This window comes from Amborella trichopoda, chromosome 4 (genome assembly GCF_054954075.1).
Source record: "Amborella trichopoda isolate Santa Cruz 75 chromosome 4, AtrichopodaSantaCruz75HAP2 v2.0, whole genome shotgun sequence".
Lineage (NCBI taxonomy): Eukaryota > Viridiplantae > Streptophyta > Magnoliopsida > Amborellales > Amborellaceae > Amborella > Amborella trichopoda.
The window spans coordinates 42,444,533-42,461,964 of record NC_142339.1 but is presented as its reverse complement, the minus strand read 5'-3'; the positions used below and the strand labels follow the sequence as shown (position 1 = coordinate 42,461,964).

The window sequence follows — 17,432 nt, the reverse complement described above, 5'->3', positions numbered from 1 at the left end:
TACACTTTCCATTCCCAGATGTCTGATTCATTTGAAAAAGTAATGCATCCATCATCTATTGGTGATGAATCGCGTTCATTTTCAGTCATCTTCAGTTCCTACTGCAATTATAAATGGCGAGACAAAAAATGTCCTCTCAGATAAAACCGCGACACCTTTGTCTTTTCGGAAAGCCCTTTCCTGGGCCATTGGCGAGTTTGTTTCCAGGAAGATCATTTCATCACCTTGGAAATCTTTTTCGTAGCTCGGTTGGTATGAATGATTTCTTAAAAAAAAACAAAATACATTCGGTTTGTGGGGAAGTCAGCGAACACGCTTTCTGAAGGTCTACGATTTTTCATGAAATAAATATAGTATGGCAATTAAGCAATGTTTTGAGCCTCGGCCAAAACTTGGCCTCCTCCTAAGGGCAAGGCGAGTCCGGCCGAGTAAGTTTACGTCAAATTTTTGTAGTTTATATGAAAGGGAAATGCCTCGTGAGACCTTCACACACGTATGGGTGTAGGACTTCAAAAGATCACTATTAAATTTGAGACAGATCTCAAGAAAAATTATCACATGCTAAATTTAATAACGATCTTTTGAGATCTTACACATAGATGTGGGAGGGTCTCATAGGATCATTACTATTATATAAATCATTGCGTAGGTTTCAAGTTAAATGTTAGACCAATGCTTTTTGGATAATGATCACACACATTGCATGTCACAGCTCGAATTTGAATCCCGACTTAATGTGGCCTCATTATCATCATCTTTTTTTAAAGTGTTAATGTAAACTGGGTGTGGTTTCTATAAGGTTGCAACATTAAACAATCCAATTAAGGTTCACTTTCAAATTTTATCATAACATATAATTTTATTGTAAAAAAATGTTAGGATTATCTTAAAATCTATTTTCATATCTAATTAGAAAATTTTAAGCTCTAAAAATGGTTAAAATCAATGAGATCTATAAACATATGAAAATCTTGAATACGGACGGTCTAGATAATGTGTTGCAAGATGCACTATTTCTGAGACTAAAAAGCTTTTTTTTCATATATATTCATGCATCTTAATGTTGAGATGATCAAATACAGGGTTTTCCAACATTAAAACAACCTTTCTGATAGATTTTTTTAGATACATTTGTAATTCTACACTTTAAGGATGCAACCTTACATAAACTTTTCCCATCTAAAAAAGGGGCAGGTTATATTACATGTATTTGACCTTTTTTTGTTTTTTGTTTTAAAATTTGGATTGAACTCGCCTCGGTCAAGGTCTGAGTACCTTGGCTTGGTCAAGGTCTGAGTACCTTTGCTAAGTCGTATTCCAAAACACTGCAAATAAGTTATTTGACATGAAAAAACTCTCAAAAAATTCTTCCCAAAGAAATTTTTTCATACCAAAGTTATTATGAATTAATTTCTCAACGGAATAAGTTTTGAGTATACCTCAAGTGTGGGTTGAAGTCATTTTTTACTCTCTTAGGGCTAGAGCTATGTTGAGTAGGTTACCATTCAAAATTTGGGGGTCTAAAAAGTGCATGTAGCTTGATTGTTGCCCCAAGTTCACCCTGGCCATGGAAAATTTGCGCCTGAGCCACAAATTGTTAGTCAAACGCCAAGCCGCTTCTCCCTAACTCTTACAAGTTGTTCCGCAATTAAAACAGGGGTAATTATATAAGAGTGCGGTTTGTATAGAGCTGGAAACAATCAAAGTAAAGCATACCTTCAACTAATGTTGAGAAATTTGATTTTAATAAGGGAAACTATATTTTTATCCATAATTATAAAATCTAAAGCTTCAAAAATAGTGTAATTCAAACAAATCTATAAAAACTTGAAAACCATGAAAATTGATGGTTTAAAAATGCATTACAAAATATATTATTTGAAAAATGAAATCAATTTTTTTTTCTCATGTTCATGTTTCTTGATGCCGAGATGATCAAGTTGAGGATGTTTGAGCATCAAAACAACCTCTTCCAATGAAATTTTTGAGGTGGGCTAAAATTTGATTGTTTAGAGAGCGTCGGCTCTAAATAAACTTTTTCTATTATATAATGAGACCAAAACTTTTAATCTCACATTGCACTAAGGGGATGAGTAAGGCTACATAAATAAGAACGACTAGAACAAGAGAGCATCCTTTTACTTGATCAATATATAACTATAAATTTAAAATATATATTTAATACAATACAATAGAATTTTTTTATATAACACACACAAACACATTAACCTTCTCTCACCTTCTTTGGTCCACGTAAAAAGATGGAGATACTCTATACAAACTTCACTTCCCACTCTTAATTGTAAACGTGGGACAAAAACGAACTTTATCCCTCTAACATACTAAGAATAGCTTCTAAAAAATCATACTCATTACTTATCTATACTATATTATATATGATATAGATGAGAGATTTTAGAATAGGTGTAAGAGATGTACGTGAGAGATTTTCGGATAGGTGTGTGAGAGAGATAGGTGAGGGATAAAGATAGACATGCAAGAGGGAGGGAGAGGAGAACGTGTCCAGGATAGATTTTGGAGGAGAGAGGTACAGCATAGAAGTTTTATCGTTGCTCTTATCCAACCGTTCATTTTGAATGGAAGGTTAAGATTGCTTCAATCATAGTGTCACATCTCTAAATTATTTTATTTTTAATTTTTTTCTATAAACTATTTTGACACCAAATTTTATATGTCTATTCTTCTATTAAACTCACACTAGCAAAAAATATAAAAAACATATTTTCAATAAAATAAAATAACCAAAATACCCTTGAAAGTTTCAAGGGGTATTTTGATCATTATATTTTATTTTTTATAAGTGCGCCACAATGAAAAGATGGCACATACCAAATTTTATATTCATACAATTGGTATAAAAAAACTAAAAATAAAATACTGTGAGACGTCAGATCTAAAATCAAACGGTGAGTGACTCTCTTGATCAAAATTAGACAGCTGGATGGTAGGGAGAGGATAGAACTTCTATGCTATAGGGCAAGCATAGAAACCTTTCCGGATGGAGATATAGTGGAGAGATCCTAGAATAGGATGAAGTTTTTATAAGGCCTAGAAAATAAAATAAAGCTTCACCTCAAATCTTAATATGAAACGCACTTCCGGCAATAGGAATCTTCAAGATGGCTCTAAAATCAATTTCTAACACCGACAATAAATTTTGAAACTAAAAAAATATTATAAACCTTGCGGATCTATGGATACTTATTTTTAGGAAAAGATGGACGGTCTAGATTATTTATTATAATATACACCATTTTTACAGTTTAAAATTCTATGTTTTTTTTTATAATCATATATAATATTCAGGGCGAGATGATTGATATAAAGGTTTTTCAATGTTTGAATTACAATTTTCGATTAGCTATGAGATGAGGGTTTACTTATGTGATAGGCTACAGCGATATTTTCCTTTAGAATAAATGTGAGAGACACGTGTAAAAAAGAGAGACATGAGGGAGAGAGGAGATGAAAAGATGCGTAGGAAAAGATATGTAGGATAAAGGAAGGAAAAAGTTTGCATATGGCAACGTATAACGTATAACTACAGTTGCAGCTTAAAAATCTATCGGAAAAGGTTGTTTTAAGGTTGAAAAACACTTTGATTGATCATCTTGACATCGAGATGTATGATCATGAAAAATAAAAAGATTTTAAGTCGAAAAAATAGTACATTTTACAACATATTACCTGCATCATTCATTTTCAAGATTTTCATATGCTTATAGATCTACTTGATTTAAACCATTTTTAAAATTAAAAATTTTATAATTAGATATAAAAATAGATTTTGAAATAATCCCAAAAACATCTTACAACAAAATTATATAGCATGATAGAATTTGAAGGTGCACCTCACCTCTACAGCAACGGATGCATCCATATGTCAACTGCACGCTTTTAGGAAAGTTCAGAGATAATGCCGAAGGAAAATAAGGGAGGAAAATCTTAAAATAATTAATAAAAAAGAAAGAGTAAAAATTGGATAAAAGTGAAATTTTTTTGATAAAATATATAATGAGAATGTTTACCTTTGGTATATCTGGCCATAATTAATTGTGACTATTAGAGGACAAAACTCATAACACAAAAAAAAACGCATACACGCTATTAGATTTGACATCAAAAAGTTACAAGTAATTGTGGTGACCTTTTTGTAGAGCCTAGGCTCAACAATCAAATTAGAGCCTACCTCAAAACTTTTACTAGGCGGGGGTTGTTTTGACGCTCAAATATCATCAACTTGATCATCTTGACATCAAAATGCTTGGACATGAGAAAAAAAATAGATTTTAAGTTTTGGAAATAGTACATCTTGTAATGCAATTTTTGGACCATCAATTTTCAAGATTTTCAAACTTTCATAGATCTGTTCCATCTACACTATTTTTTAAGCTTTAAATTTTATAAATAAAAAATATATAATTTAAGGTCATCACAAAACTTTCGACGTATTGAAACTATATTTCTCAACACTATTTGAATGTGGACTCCAATTTGATTGTTTTAAAGCGTGTGTTCTATATAAACCACACCCTTCTTTCTTATATCCTCTCTTTCTCTCTCTATGGTCACATCATTTCTCCATTTGTCTGTCTTTTTCTTTGCCTATATGTCGTATTCCTTTCTCTTTCTGTCTTTTTTTCTCATGTCTATATGTACAATTCTTTTTATATATTATCTTAAGGTCAATTCTTTTTATATATTATCTTAAATTTTTTATCAATTATAAAAAAATATTGAGATTGACTACCACCGCAATCCCAATAATTTTTGTATACTTGATAGAGATTGTGCATAAGACCAAAATCCCTATAATTTTTTTATAATTGATAGAAAATTTAGGATATCAAGTGAAAAATTTTAAATTTTTTAGGATAGGTGTGAGAGATACAAATAGACATGAGAGAGGGTGAGAGGAAATGAAATACAAGACATAGGCAGAGAGAGACGGACAAGTGGAGAACTTATGTGTTTGTCAAAAAAACTGAAGAAAGGGGAGAAATGATGTACCATGGAGAAAGAGGATACGAGAGAGAGATGCGGGAGAGAGGAAAAGTATCCGATGAAAATCCTTCAATTTATAAACGATGCGGATTGTATAGAGCCTACGCTCCAAACAATCAAATTAAAGTCCACTTTCAAATAGTATCGACAAATGTAGTTTCAACATTGAAAATATTTGTGATAGCTTTAAAATATATTTTCATTTTTATTTATAAAATTTAAAATTTCAAAAATAGTTTAAATCAATAGATCTATGAAAACTTGAAAGTCTTGAAAATTGACGGTCCAAAAATGCGTTACAAGAGAGACTATTCCCAAAACTTGAAATCTTTTTTTTTTTTTTTCTCATGTTCATAGATCTTGATGTCGAGATGATCAATTGAAAGATATTTGGGCATCAAAACAACCTCTTTTAGTAAAATTTTTGAGGTAGGCTCAAATTTGATTGTTTAGAGCATTCGACTCTATACATACTTTTCTCATGGAAAAGTTTATATAGAGCTCGGGCTCTAAACAATCAAATTGGAGCCTACCATAAAAATTTCATTAGAAGAGGTTGTTTTGATGCCTAAATATCTTCAAATTAAACATCTTGACATCAAGATGCATGGACATGAGAAAAAAATGGATTTCAAGTTTTGAGAATAGTGTATTTTGTAATACATTTTTGGACTGTCAATTTTCAATATTTTCAAGTTTTCATAGATATGTTGATCTACACTATTTTTGAAGCTTTAAACTTTATAAATAAAGATAAAAATATATTTTAAAGCTATCAAAAATATTTCCAGTATTGAAACCACATTTTTGGACCCTATTTGAAGATAGGCACTAATTAGATTGTTTACAGCCTAGGCTCTATACAAACCACACCCTTTATAAAATGGTCAGATCTACATTATTTTTGAAAATTTAAACTTTATAAATAAAGAATTGAAACCACATTTCTGGACTCTATTTGAAGATAGGCTCTAATTTGATTGTTTAGAGCCTAGGCTCTAAACAAACCGTACCCTTTATAAAATGTTGAGAGAGAGGTTGAGTTCCGTCTCTCCATCCTCTATTCTGTGTCATCTCCTCACCATCGTAAAAAGTTCATTTAGTATTTTTATTTTATTTTTTCTTTTTGAAGTACACTTTTCAAGTTACATATTATTATTTATTATTATTTTTCATTATATTAAAGATTTATTTAGTGTAGAGTCTGTCAAGGTTTTTTTTTTTTTTTGTGTGATCATCTTACACCACTATTTTGCGATCAATTTCTGGACCTTATGTTCATGTACTATTTTGTATTTAGTAATGAAACATGGTATAGAGAAATACAATTTTGCACTAGAATTTCGCCTTAAATTTTTTTAATTTATTTATTTTCTGAATTTCATAGAGAAAATATATTTTTTAAATTTAATAATTTATTTCATTTTTTGTACTTACAATAAATTTATGAAGAAAGCTTATATGTAACCTATTGCCATTCTATTTTGGTGAGTACATTTTTGAGATTCTATTAAGGATTTTTTCTAGGTTAGTTTTTTAATATTGTTATTTTATTGTCGCATTATAAAATACTTGTTTATTACAAAATCAGCCCAGCTTTTTTTTTGATATGCTTTATATATATATATATATATATATATATACTCAGGCAGTAAAAATCTTAAAAAATGAAGCTAAAGAATTACCCTGCTTAGCAATAGCAGATCCAAATGCCTTTAAAATTATTGAATGTGATGCATCTGAATTTGGCCTTGGAGGAATTCTTAAACAAAAAATTGATAATCAACTTGAACAATTAGTAAGATATACCTCTAAAGCTTGAAATTCCACACAACAAAATTACTCCACTATAAAAAAAGAAATCCTTGCAATATTCCATTGTGTCACTAAATTCCAAGCCGATGTCCTTAATACTACTTTTTTTATACGAACCGATTGTAAAGCTGCTAAAGATATTCTCTTAAAATATGTAAAAAATTTAGTCGCTAAACAAATTTTTGCTCGTTGGCAAGCTATTCTATTTGCTTTTGATTTCTCTATTGAACATTTACCTGATACAAATAATTCCTTTCTTGATTTTCTCACTCGTGAATTTTTGCAATGGGGCAGGGACCTCGAGACTAAATTTGACTTTGACTCGCTACCACTAGTTCTGCAACTTTTCAATAAAAATATCAATACAAATATGAATAAGGGAAAAATTCTTATGGATATTGTTTCATCTTCATCTTCACCTGGCTCTTCCATAGCCAGTTACCCACCTTTATCTCCAGTTAGATATCTCAATTACCCAGAATATTCCAATTAGAATCCAATACATGTATCATTTCCTATCCCAAATAAATCATCTAGCTCTGCAAATCTCAATTTGAGGAAACTGCTTTCATCGTCGATATTATTATTGATGACAAGCATATCACAACAGACCCAAATAGATTAGCCACCCTTTACCGGATGAATATCTTGATTTCTTCTAATGGGAACAAAACCCGTGAATGGTATGAATCCATTTTGTTGGAAACGGGTTCTATCTCTTTGATAGATTTTCATCACAATAATAATACAAAATTAATTGCATATTAAAAAATGCAAATCAAAAGAATATTATGATATGAAGATTGGGGTTTTGACCTTACTCGGGGAAAAAAGTTCCAGGCTCAAGAGTTTTCTAATAAATATTATAAATATTCGGAATACATTGACGCTTGGCATAAAATATTTTACTACCAAAATATAAATAATTCCCATACTTGGTATGTTCAATTCAAAATGCCTGTTGTTGAGTTATTCTCGAGCTGGTTTCGATATTGGTTCCTCATATGGGGATCCGGATCACAAATACTACCACAATCTCTGGAAATATCCCAGAATAAATTTGCTGACCATAAGAGCAGAGATGAAAACAGTAATGCTAACACAGATTTTCATTTATATTTCATGGCAATCTATCAGATTCCATGGATCATGAAATGGGAATATGGAATTTCTGAGAATACAAATAATAATTTTGAATACAATCCCAAATTAGGGAAATGAATTTTTGTGAAGTGGTGGGATGTTTTTGAAACAAAAAAATCTGGAACCTGAGTCAATAAAATTAAAGAGAATTCCAGGTCCATCCCCACCTTCTGAGCAATATACGACTGAAAATCGAAATCATTTTGCTGAATATATCGGACAAATGAGGAAGAAAAATCCTAAGGCAACCAGAGAAGAGCTAGAAAAACAACTCCTCCAGATTTTTTAAGAAGATGCTTCTGACTCTCAGACTGAGAGTGAAAACCCGGAAGCCTTTAGCCAAAAGCTCCTTTTGACACGAAGGATCAAGGATGACCCGAAAATGTCACAGCTGTAAAGAAGCCACCTGTAAAGAAGCCATCCGTAAAAGTCATATCAAGTTTCAGCATTGTACAAAGAATCTACCACCTGTACAAAAGTTAAAAGAGTTACTGCACGAAAAGTAAGAAGAATCTGATAAAGGTGCCTCTACCGACATCTATCAAATCTCGCCGACGCTACACGACAAGATGAGTCCTAATCTTGCCCAGCTGTCTCCAATCCAGCTCTATGGAATCTTTAAAAGCCACTCTTCTTCTATCTTCGGTCTTCCACTATCTCCACCGTCAGACGATCGAACCGTCCACCTGTATAAAAGATAGCCGTCCGATAAAAAGGAAGATTCTCTTCTCAGCTATATCAGGAGCAAGCCCCTCATTCAGCGAATAAATAAAGGAGTTGAAATTCCAAAATTTATCAAATATTAATACTTTAAAAAAATAGTATCAAACATTTACCACAATTGAAGGGGACCCTATTCAAAGTATACACCATCTAGAAAAAAGCCTTCAAATAAAAGGATCTTCAAAAGATAAAACTGATACTAAAGTAGTATCTGAAACCCATGCAACCCCTTATAAAATGGCTTCATCTGATTTATCCATAAAATAGATCTATTACCTCATATGATAGAATAAAATAATTATACCATTTGACCTCAGGACCTATTTTCGACCTATTTAAAATTTATTTTAAACAGTTTATTTATTCTATAATAGCAAATCTATGATAGCACATAGCAAATTTATAATAACAAATAACCCAGATTGTAATCAATTACTATATTTAACAATCCTAGATAATATAAACATATTCCAACTATAGCAAGAACAGGAATTATGGATATATCTAATACAATCCAACTAGTATAAATAGTATCTCTAATTTTAATGCTAAATACTAGCTTAGTTTGCATTAAGAATAGAAAAGCTTAACTTTCATGAAGAAATAAACACAAACTTTCATTACACAATACTTACTGTGTACATATACAATAACTGGAAAACATCCTCCATTCCTGAGGACAGTATCTCGGAAGGGAGTTAAAGTTGCAGTCACACATACGATAAATACATAAGAAAGGTAGAAATTGTTACCAGAGTGAAATCCACACTAGATATATTACATAGAGAAATCCACACCGGAAATATAGCAGAGGACTCGAGAAGATCCACACTTGAAATATAGCAGAGGACTCGAGAAGATCCACACCGGAAATATACAAATGAACAGGAGGCCTAAGAGAAGAGGACTCGAGAAGATCCACATCGGAAATATACATATGAACAGGAGGCAAAATATAGCAGATGACTCGAAAAGATCCACACCGGAAATATACATATGAACAGGAGGCCTAAGAGAAATATACATATGAACAGGAGGCTTAAGAGAAGAAACACGAGGCCTAAGAAAAATATACATATGAACAGGAGGCCTAAGATAAGATCCACACCGGAAATATACATATGAACAGGAGGCCTAAGAGAAATATACATATAAACAGGAGGCTTAAGAGAAGAAACAGGAGGCCTAAGAGAAAAAATATACATATGAATAGGAGGCCTAAGAGAAGGAGGCCTATACATATGAAAAGGAGGCCTAAGAGAAGAAACAGGAGGGCTAAGAGAAACAGGAGGCCAAAGAGAAATATACATATGAAAAGGAGGCTTAAGGAGGCCTAAGAGAAGAAACAGGAGGCCTAAGAGAAACATGAGGCCTAAGAGAAATATACATATGAACAGAAGGCCTAAGAGAAGAGGCCTAAGAGAAATATATATATGAACAGGAGGCAGGAGGCCTAAGAGAAATATACATATGAACAGAAGGCAAGAGAAGAAATATACATATGAACAGGTGGCAAGAGAAATATATATAGAAGAGGCCTAAGAGAAATATATATATGAACAGGAGGCCTAAGAGAGGAGGCAAGAGAAATATACATATGAACAGGAGGTCTAAGAGAAGATATACATATGAACAGAAGGCCTAAGAGAGGAGGAGGCAAGAGAAATATACATATGAACAAGAGGCCTAAGAGAAGATATATATAAGAACAGGAGGCCTAAGAGAGGAGGCAAGAGAAATATACATATGAATAAGAGGCCTGGAGGCCTAAGAGAAAAGTAGAGAACAGAAGAGAAGAGAAGAGACTTTTCGTACAGTAACTCTTTTAACTTTTGTACAGGTAACAATGCTGAAACTTGATATGATTTTTACAGGTGGCTTCTTTACAGCTGTGATATTTTCGAGTCATCCTTGATCCTTCGAGTCATAAGGGCTTTTGGCTAAAGCCTTCCGGGCCTTCACTCTCAGTCAAAGAGTCAAAAGCATCTTCTTCAAAAATCTGGAGGAGTTGTTTTTCTAGCTCTTCTCTAGTTGCCTTAGGATTTTTCTTCCTCATTTGTCTGATATATTCAGCAAAATGATTTGGATTTTAAGTCGTATATTGCTCAAAAGATGGGGATGGACCTGGAATTATCTTTAATTTTATTAACTCAAGTTTCAGATTTTTTGTTTCAAAAACATCCCACCACTTCACAAAAATTCTTTTCCCTAATTTGGGAATGTATTCAAAATTATTATTTGTATTATCAGAAATTCCAGATTCCCATTTCATGATCCATGGAATCTGATAGATTGCCATGAAATATAAATGAAAATCTGTGTTAGCATTACTATTTTCATCTCTGCTATTATGCTCAGCAAATTTATTCTGAGATATTTGCAGAGATTGTGGTAGTATTTGCCATCCGGATCCCCATATGAGGAACCAATATTGAAACCAGCTCGAGAATAACTCAACAACAAGCATTTTGGATTGAACATACCAAGTATGGGAATTATTCATATTTTGGTAGTAAAATATTTTATGTCAAGCGTCAATGTATTCCGAATATTTATAATATTTGTTAGAAAACTCTTGAGCCTGGAACTTTTTTCCTCGAGAGGGTCAAAACTCCAATCTTCATATGGTAATATTATTTTGATTTGTATTTTTTAATATGAAATTAATTTTGTATTATTATTGTGATGAAAATGTATCAAAGAGATAGAACCTGTTTCCAACAAAATGACTTCATACCATTCACGGGTTTTGTTCCCATTAGAAGAAATCAGGTTATTTATCAGGTAAAGGGTGGCTAACCTATTTGGGTTTGTTGTGATATGCTTGTCATCAATGATAATATCGATGATGACAGCAGTTTCCTCAAATTGAGATTTACCAGAGCTAGATGATTTATTTGGGATAAGAGATGATACATGTATTGGATTCGGACTGGAATATTCTGGGTAATTGAGATACCTAATTGGAGATAAAGGTGGGTAACTGGCTATGGGAGAGCCAGGTGAAGATGAAGATGGAACAATATCCATAGGAAGTTTTCCTTTATTCATATTTGTATTGATATTTATATTGAAAAGTTGCAAAGCTAGTGGTAGCGAGTCAAAGTCAAATTTAGTCTCGAGGTCCCTGCCCCCTGCAAAAATTCACGAGTGAGAAAAATCAGGAAGGGAATTCTTTGTACCAGGTAAATGTTCAATAGAGAAATCAAAAGCTGATAGAATAACTTGCCAACGAGCAAATATTTGTTTAGCTACTAAAATTTTTACATCTTTTAAGAGAATATCTTTAGCAGCTTTACAATCGGTTCGTATAAAAAAAGTAGTATTAAGGACATTAGCTTGAAATTTGGTGACACAATGGACTATTGCAAGGATTTTTTTTTTGATAGTGGAATAATTTTTTTGAGTGGAGTTCCATGTTTTAGATGTATATCTTACCAATTGTTCAGATTGATTATCAATTTTTTGTTTAAGAATTCCTCAAAGGTCAAATTCAGATGCATCACATTCAATAATTTTAAAGGCATTTAGATATGCTATTGCTAAGCAGGGTAATTCTTTAGCTTTATTTTTAAAGATTTTTACTGCCTGAGTATGTATATGGGTCCATTTTGGTGGGTTTTTCTTTAAGCGATCATAAAGAGGTTTTGCTGTAATAGCTAGATCTTTATAAAAATTTGCTATATAATTAAGGCATCTTAAGAATCGTTGTAATTCAGTTTTATTAAGGATTATGTCCGAAAATTTAGTTGCAAATTCAATAGCTCTATCTGTTGGAATAATAGTACCTTGATATATATTATGTTCTAAAAATCTGATTTTCGTTTGATACAGATTTATCTTTTTTGCTGAGACAACAAGGCCAGCATTTTTTACAGCATTAATGAAGGCATTTATATGTTTAAAATGTTGTTGGATATTTTTTGAGAAAATTAAAACATCATAAATGTAAACTATCATAAATTTCGTATAAGGATTAAATACTTCGTTCATAATTTTAAATTCTAAAAGAGCATTTTTTAAGCCAAATGGCATTACATTCTATTCATACTGTCTAAAGGGGACATTAAAGGTTGTTTTATACCTATCTTTTTCATTTATTTGTATTTGCCAATATCCTGATTTGAGATCGAATTTAGAAAAGATGCAAGCGTTAATTAGTCGATCTAACAAATCTTTTTTATTAGGTAGAGGATATCTTATCCATTTTAAGGCTTTATTCAAAGGTTTATAATTGATTACTAATCTTGGGACACTTCTCTCCTTTTCAGCATTATTTTCAACATAAAAAGCAGCACAACTCCAAGGAGAAGAGCTTTTTCTAATTAAATTCTTTTTTAATAATTCTGCTATTTCTTTTTTACAAAATTCTAATAATGTAGACTTTATTTGGATAGGTCTTGTTTTGGTGGGTATATGTTCTTCGTTAAATCCTTTTTCATAAGGGAGATTAACAATATGTTTTCGTCTGTTCCAGAAAACATTGGGAATGTCACTACAGATCTCTTGTTCAATTTGCATTTTAATTTTTTTTATTCTATTTATGATTTCAAGTAATACTAAACTTTTTTCAATAGTTTTATATTTTACTTCTGTTTTTAGTTGACATAAGAAATTTTCTTTATTTTCAATTAGTTGTTTTAGTAATCATGTAGGGACGACAAGCCTCCACCGGCCGCCGCTTTGTAAAAACACCCTAACGATTAGTAAAATTGGAGGGCCCATGATCCCCACCAAGCCACCCAAAAAAGGTCAAAGACAAAAAGAAAAAAGCACCCAGGAAAATATCTGTAAGTTGAATTCCATTATTGAAGTGGAAATTGATGTCTTTTATTTTGACCAATTAAGTGGAATTCCATTATTAAGTCCCTTGTGAGACCTCTGCAAATTCCATAGGATAGGAATTGGCTCTTCCTCTTTCATATTAACAATGGAAACCATGGAACAACCATTCGAAGGATACCCTCCAATGCTCCGCATCCACAAAGACGGCACTGTCGAGCGTCTCACAGGCACCCAAATCGTGCCGCCATCTCCTCTCTCCGACGCCGGAGTCTCCTCCAAAGACGTCGTCATCTCTCCCAATGTCTCCGCCCGTCTCTACATCCCTCACTCCCCCCTTTCCTCCACCAAAAAACTCCCCACCCTTGTCTACTTCCATGGAGGAGGTTTCATCATAGAGTCCCCCTTCTCGCCTCACTACCATCCTTACCAGGATGCCCTCGCGGCAAAGGCAGGCGTGATCATCGTCTCGGTGAACTACCGTCTCGCCCCCGAGCACCAGCTCCCAGCTGCCTACGACGACTCATGGGAAGCTATCAAGTGGACCGTTGGTCTGTCCGACGAGTGGCTGAGGGATCACGCCGACCTCGACCGCTTGTTCTTAGCTGGGGACAGCTCCGGCGGCAATATTGTGCATCAGATGGCGATGAGGGCAGGTGAGACCGCATCATCAGAGGTAAGATTGCGCGGGGTAGTATTAGTCCATCCATTTTTCTGGGGACCAAATTTGAGTGATACAGAGAACGAACAGAGCGGGTTTGTGGAGAAGTTGTGGAAGCTGTTTAGCCCAGATGTTGGTGCTATGCAGAGTCACTGGGTCAATTGGGAGGCAGAGGGGGCGACGCCGTTGACGAAGCTTGGTTGTCGAAGGGTGATGGTGTGCGTTGCAGAGCTGGATTTTATAAAGAAGAAGGGAAAGGAGTATTATGAGGCATTAAAGGAGAGCGGGTGGGAGGGGAAGGTGGAGCTTGTGGAGACTGAAGGGGAGAATCATGTGTTTCATTTGTTTAAGCCGGACTGTGAGAAAGCCAGGGTGTTCATGGAGCAGGTCGTCTCGTTCCTTAATCAGGTCTAGTTGTGAGCCATCTTGCTCTCTCTCTCTCTCTACTGGGTTTGTTTCTTTTCAAGTTTGCCTACTGCCTCTCTTTCTCTCTCTAAATAAGATATCTACTGAGTTTGTTTCTTTTTCTCTCTCTTTTGTAAATTATACCATTTGATGCAGTGCAGAGATGCACCCCTCTGGCTCACTATGATTTTCTGAATACACTTTCCATTCCCAGATGTCTGATTCATTTGAAAAAGTAATGCATCCATCATCAATTTGTGATGAATCACGCTTCATGTTCAGTCATCTTAAGTTCCTACTGCAATTATAAATGGCGAGACAAAAAATGTCCTCACAGATAAAACCGCCAGACCTTTGTCCTGTCGGAAAGCCCTTTCCTGGGCCATTGGCGAGTTTGTTTCCAGGAAGATCATTTCATCACCTTGGAAATCTTTTTCGTAGCTCGGTTGGTATGAATGATTTCTTAAAAAAAAACAAAATACATTCGGTTTGTGGGGAAGTCAGCGAACACGCTTTCTGAAGGTCTACGATTTTTCATGAAATAAATATAGTATGGCAATTAAGCAATGTTTTGAGCCTCGGCCAAAACTTGGCCTCCTCCTAAGAGCAAGGCGAGTCACGCCGGGTAATGCCACCTAAGACCTTTCCAGACGCATTTGTGTATAGTTTATATGAAAGGGAAATGCCACCTGAGATCTTTCCACACGCATTTGTGTAGAATTTTAAAAGATCACTATTAAATTTGGGACAGATCTCAAGAAAAATTATCACATGCTAAACTTAATAACGATCTTTTGAGATCCTACACATAGATGTGGGAGGGTCTCATAGGATCGTTACTATTATATAAATCATTGCGTAGGTTTCAAGTTAAAAGTTATACCAATACTTTTTGGATAATGATCACACACATTGCACGTCACAACCCGGATTTGAATCCCGATTTAACGCGGCTTCATTATCATCATCTTTTTTTAAAGTGTTAATGTAAACTGTGTGTGGTTTCTATAAGGTTGCAACATTAAACAATCCAATTAAGGTTCACCTCCAAATTTTCTCATAAGATATAATTTTATTCTAAAAAAATGTTAGGATTATCTTAAAATCTATTTTCATATCTAATTAGAAAATTTTAAGCTCTAAAAATGGTTAAAATCAATGAGATCTATAAACATATGAAAATCTTGAATATGGACGGTCTAGATAATGTGTTGCAAGATGTACTATTTTGAGACTAAAAAGCTTTTTTTTCATATATATTCATACATCTTAATGTCGAGATGATCAAATAGAGGGTTTTCCAACATTAAAACAACCTTTCTGATAGATTTTTTTAGATGCATTTGTAATTCTACATTTTAAGGATGCAACCTTATATAAACTTTTCCTATGTAAAAAAGAGGCAGGTTATATTATATGTATTTGACCTTTTTTTGTTTTTTTTTTTTAAATTTGGATTGAACTCGCCTTGGTCAAGGTCTGAGTACCTTGCCCGAGTCGTATTCCAAAACACTGCAAATATGTTATTTGACATGAAAAAACTCTCAAAAAATTCTTCCCAAAGAAATTTTTTCATACCAAAGTTATTATGAATTAATTTCTCAACGGAATAAGTTTTGAGTATACCTCAAGTGTGGGTTGAAGTCATTTTTTACTCTCTTAGGGCTAGAGCTATGTTGAGTAGGTTACCATTCAAAATTTTGGGGTCTAAAAAGTGCATGTACCTTGGTTGTTGCCCCAAGTGAACCCTGGCCATGGAAAATTTTCGCCTGAGCCACAAATTGTTAGTCAAACGCCAAGCCGCTTCTCCCTAACTCTTACAAGTTGTTCCGCAATTAAAACAGGGGTAATTATATAAGAGTGCGGTTTGTATAGAGCTCTAAACAATCAAAGTAAATCGTACCTTCAAATAGTATTGAGAAATTTGATTTTAATAATGGAAATTATATTTTTATTATTAATTATAAAATCTAAAGCTTCAAAAATAGTGTTATTCGAACAAATCTATGAAAACTTGAAAACCATGAAAATTGATGGTTTTAAAATGCATTACAAAATATATTATTTGAAAAATGAAATCAATTTTTTTTTCTCATGTTCATGCATCTTGATGATGAGATGATCAAGTTGAGGATATTTGAGTATCAAAACAACCTCTTCCAATAAAATTTTTGAAGTGGGCTAAAATTTAATTGTTTAGAGAGCGTCGGCTCTATATAAACTTTTTCCATTATATAGTGAGACCAAAACTTTTAATCTCACATTGCACTAAGGGGGTGAGTAAGGCTACATAAATAAGAACGACTAGAACAAGAGAGCATCCTTTTACTTGATAAATATATAATTATAAATTTAAAATATATATTTAATACAATACAATACAATTTTTTTATACAACACACACAAACACATTAACCTTCTCTCACCTTCTTTGGTCCACGTAAAAAGATGGAGATACTCTATACAAACTTCACTTCCCACTCTTAATTGTAAATGTGGGACAAAAACGAACTTTATCCCTCTAAAATACTAAGAATAGCTTCTAAAAAATCATACGCATGACTTATCTATACTATATTATATTTTAAATAGGTGAGAGATTTTAGAATAGGTGTGTAAGAGATGTACGTGAGAGATTTTCGGATAGGTGTGTGAGAGAGATAGGTGAGGGATAAAGATAGACATGTAGGAGGGAGAGAGAGGAAAAGGTATCCAGGATAGATTTTGGAGGAGAGAGGTACAGAACCTTTCATTTTGAATGGAAGGTTAAGATTGTTTCAATCATAATATCACGTTTTTAAATTATTTTATTTTTAAATTTTTTTTATAAACTACTATTTTATTTTTAAATTTTACATGTCTATTCCTTTATTAAACT

General features: G+C 33.3%; 1 long non-coding RNA gene and 1 pseudogene across 2 annotated transcripts; one reads left to right on the top strand and one right to left on the bottom strand.

Annotated features, from left to right (window-relative positions):
* Positions 1-7,934: 7,934 nt before the first annotated feature.
* On the bottom strand, positions 7,935-9,798 carry LOC148782462 (uncharacterized). Its single transcript, XR_016053174.1, has 2 exons — positions 8,520-9,798; positions 7,935-8,389 (listed from the first exon to the last, which is right to left on the bottom strand). It is a non-coding gene; the product is annotated as an uncharacterized LOC148782462 (long non-coding RNA).
* A 3,655-nt stretch (positions 9,799-13,453) lies between these two features.
* Positions 13,454-14,769, top strand: LOC105421609 (putative carboxylesterase 2 pseudogene; annotated as a pseudogene). The gene has a single exon (XR_016053588.1). The product of XR_016053588.1 is annotated as a putative carboxylesterase 2 pseudogene (transcript).
* The last annotated feature ends 2,663 nt before the right edge of the window (positions 14,770-17,432 follow it).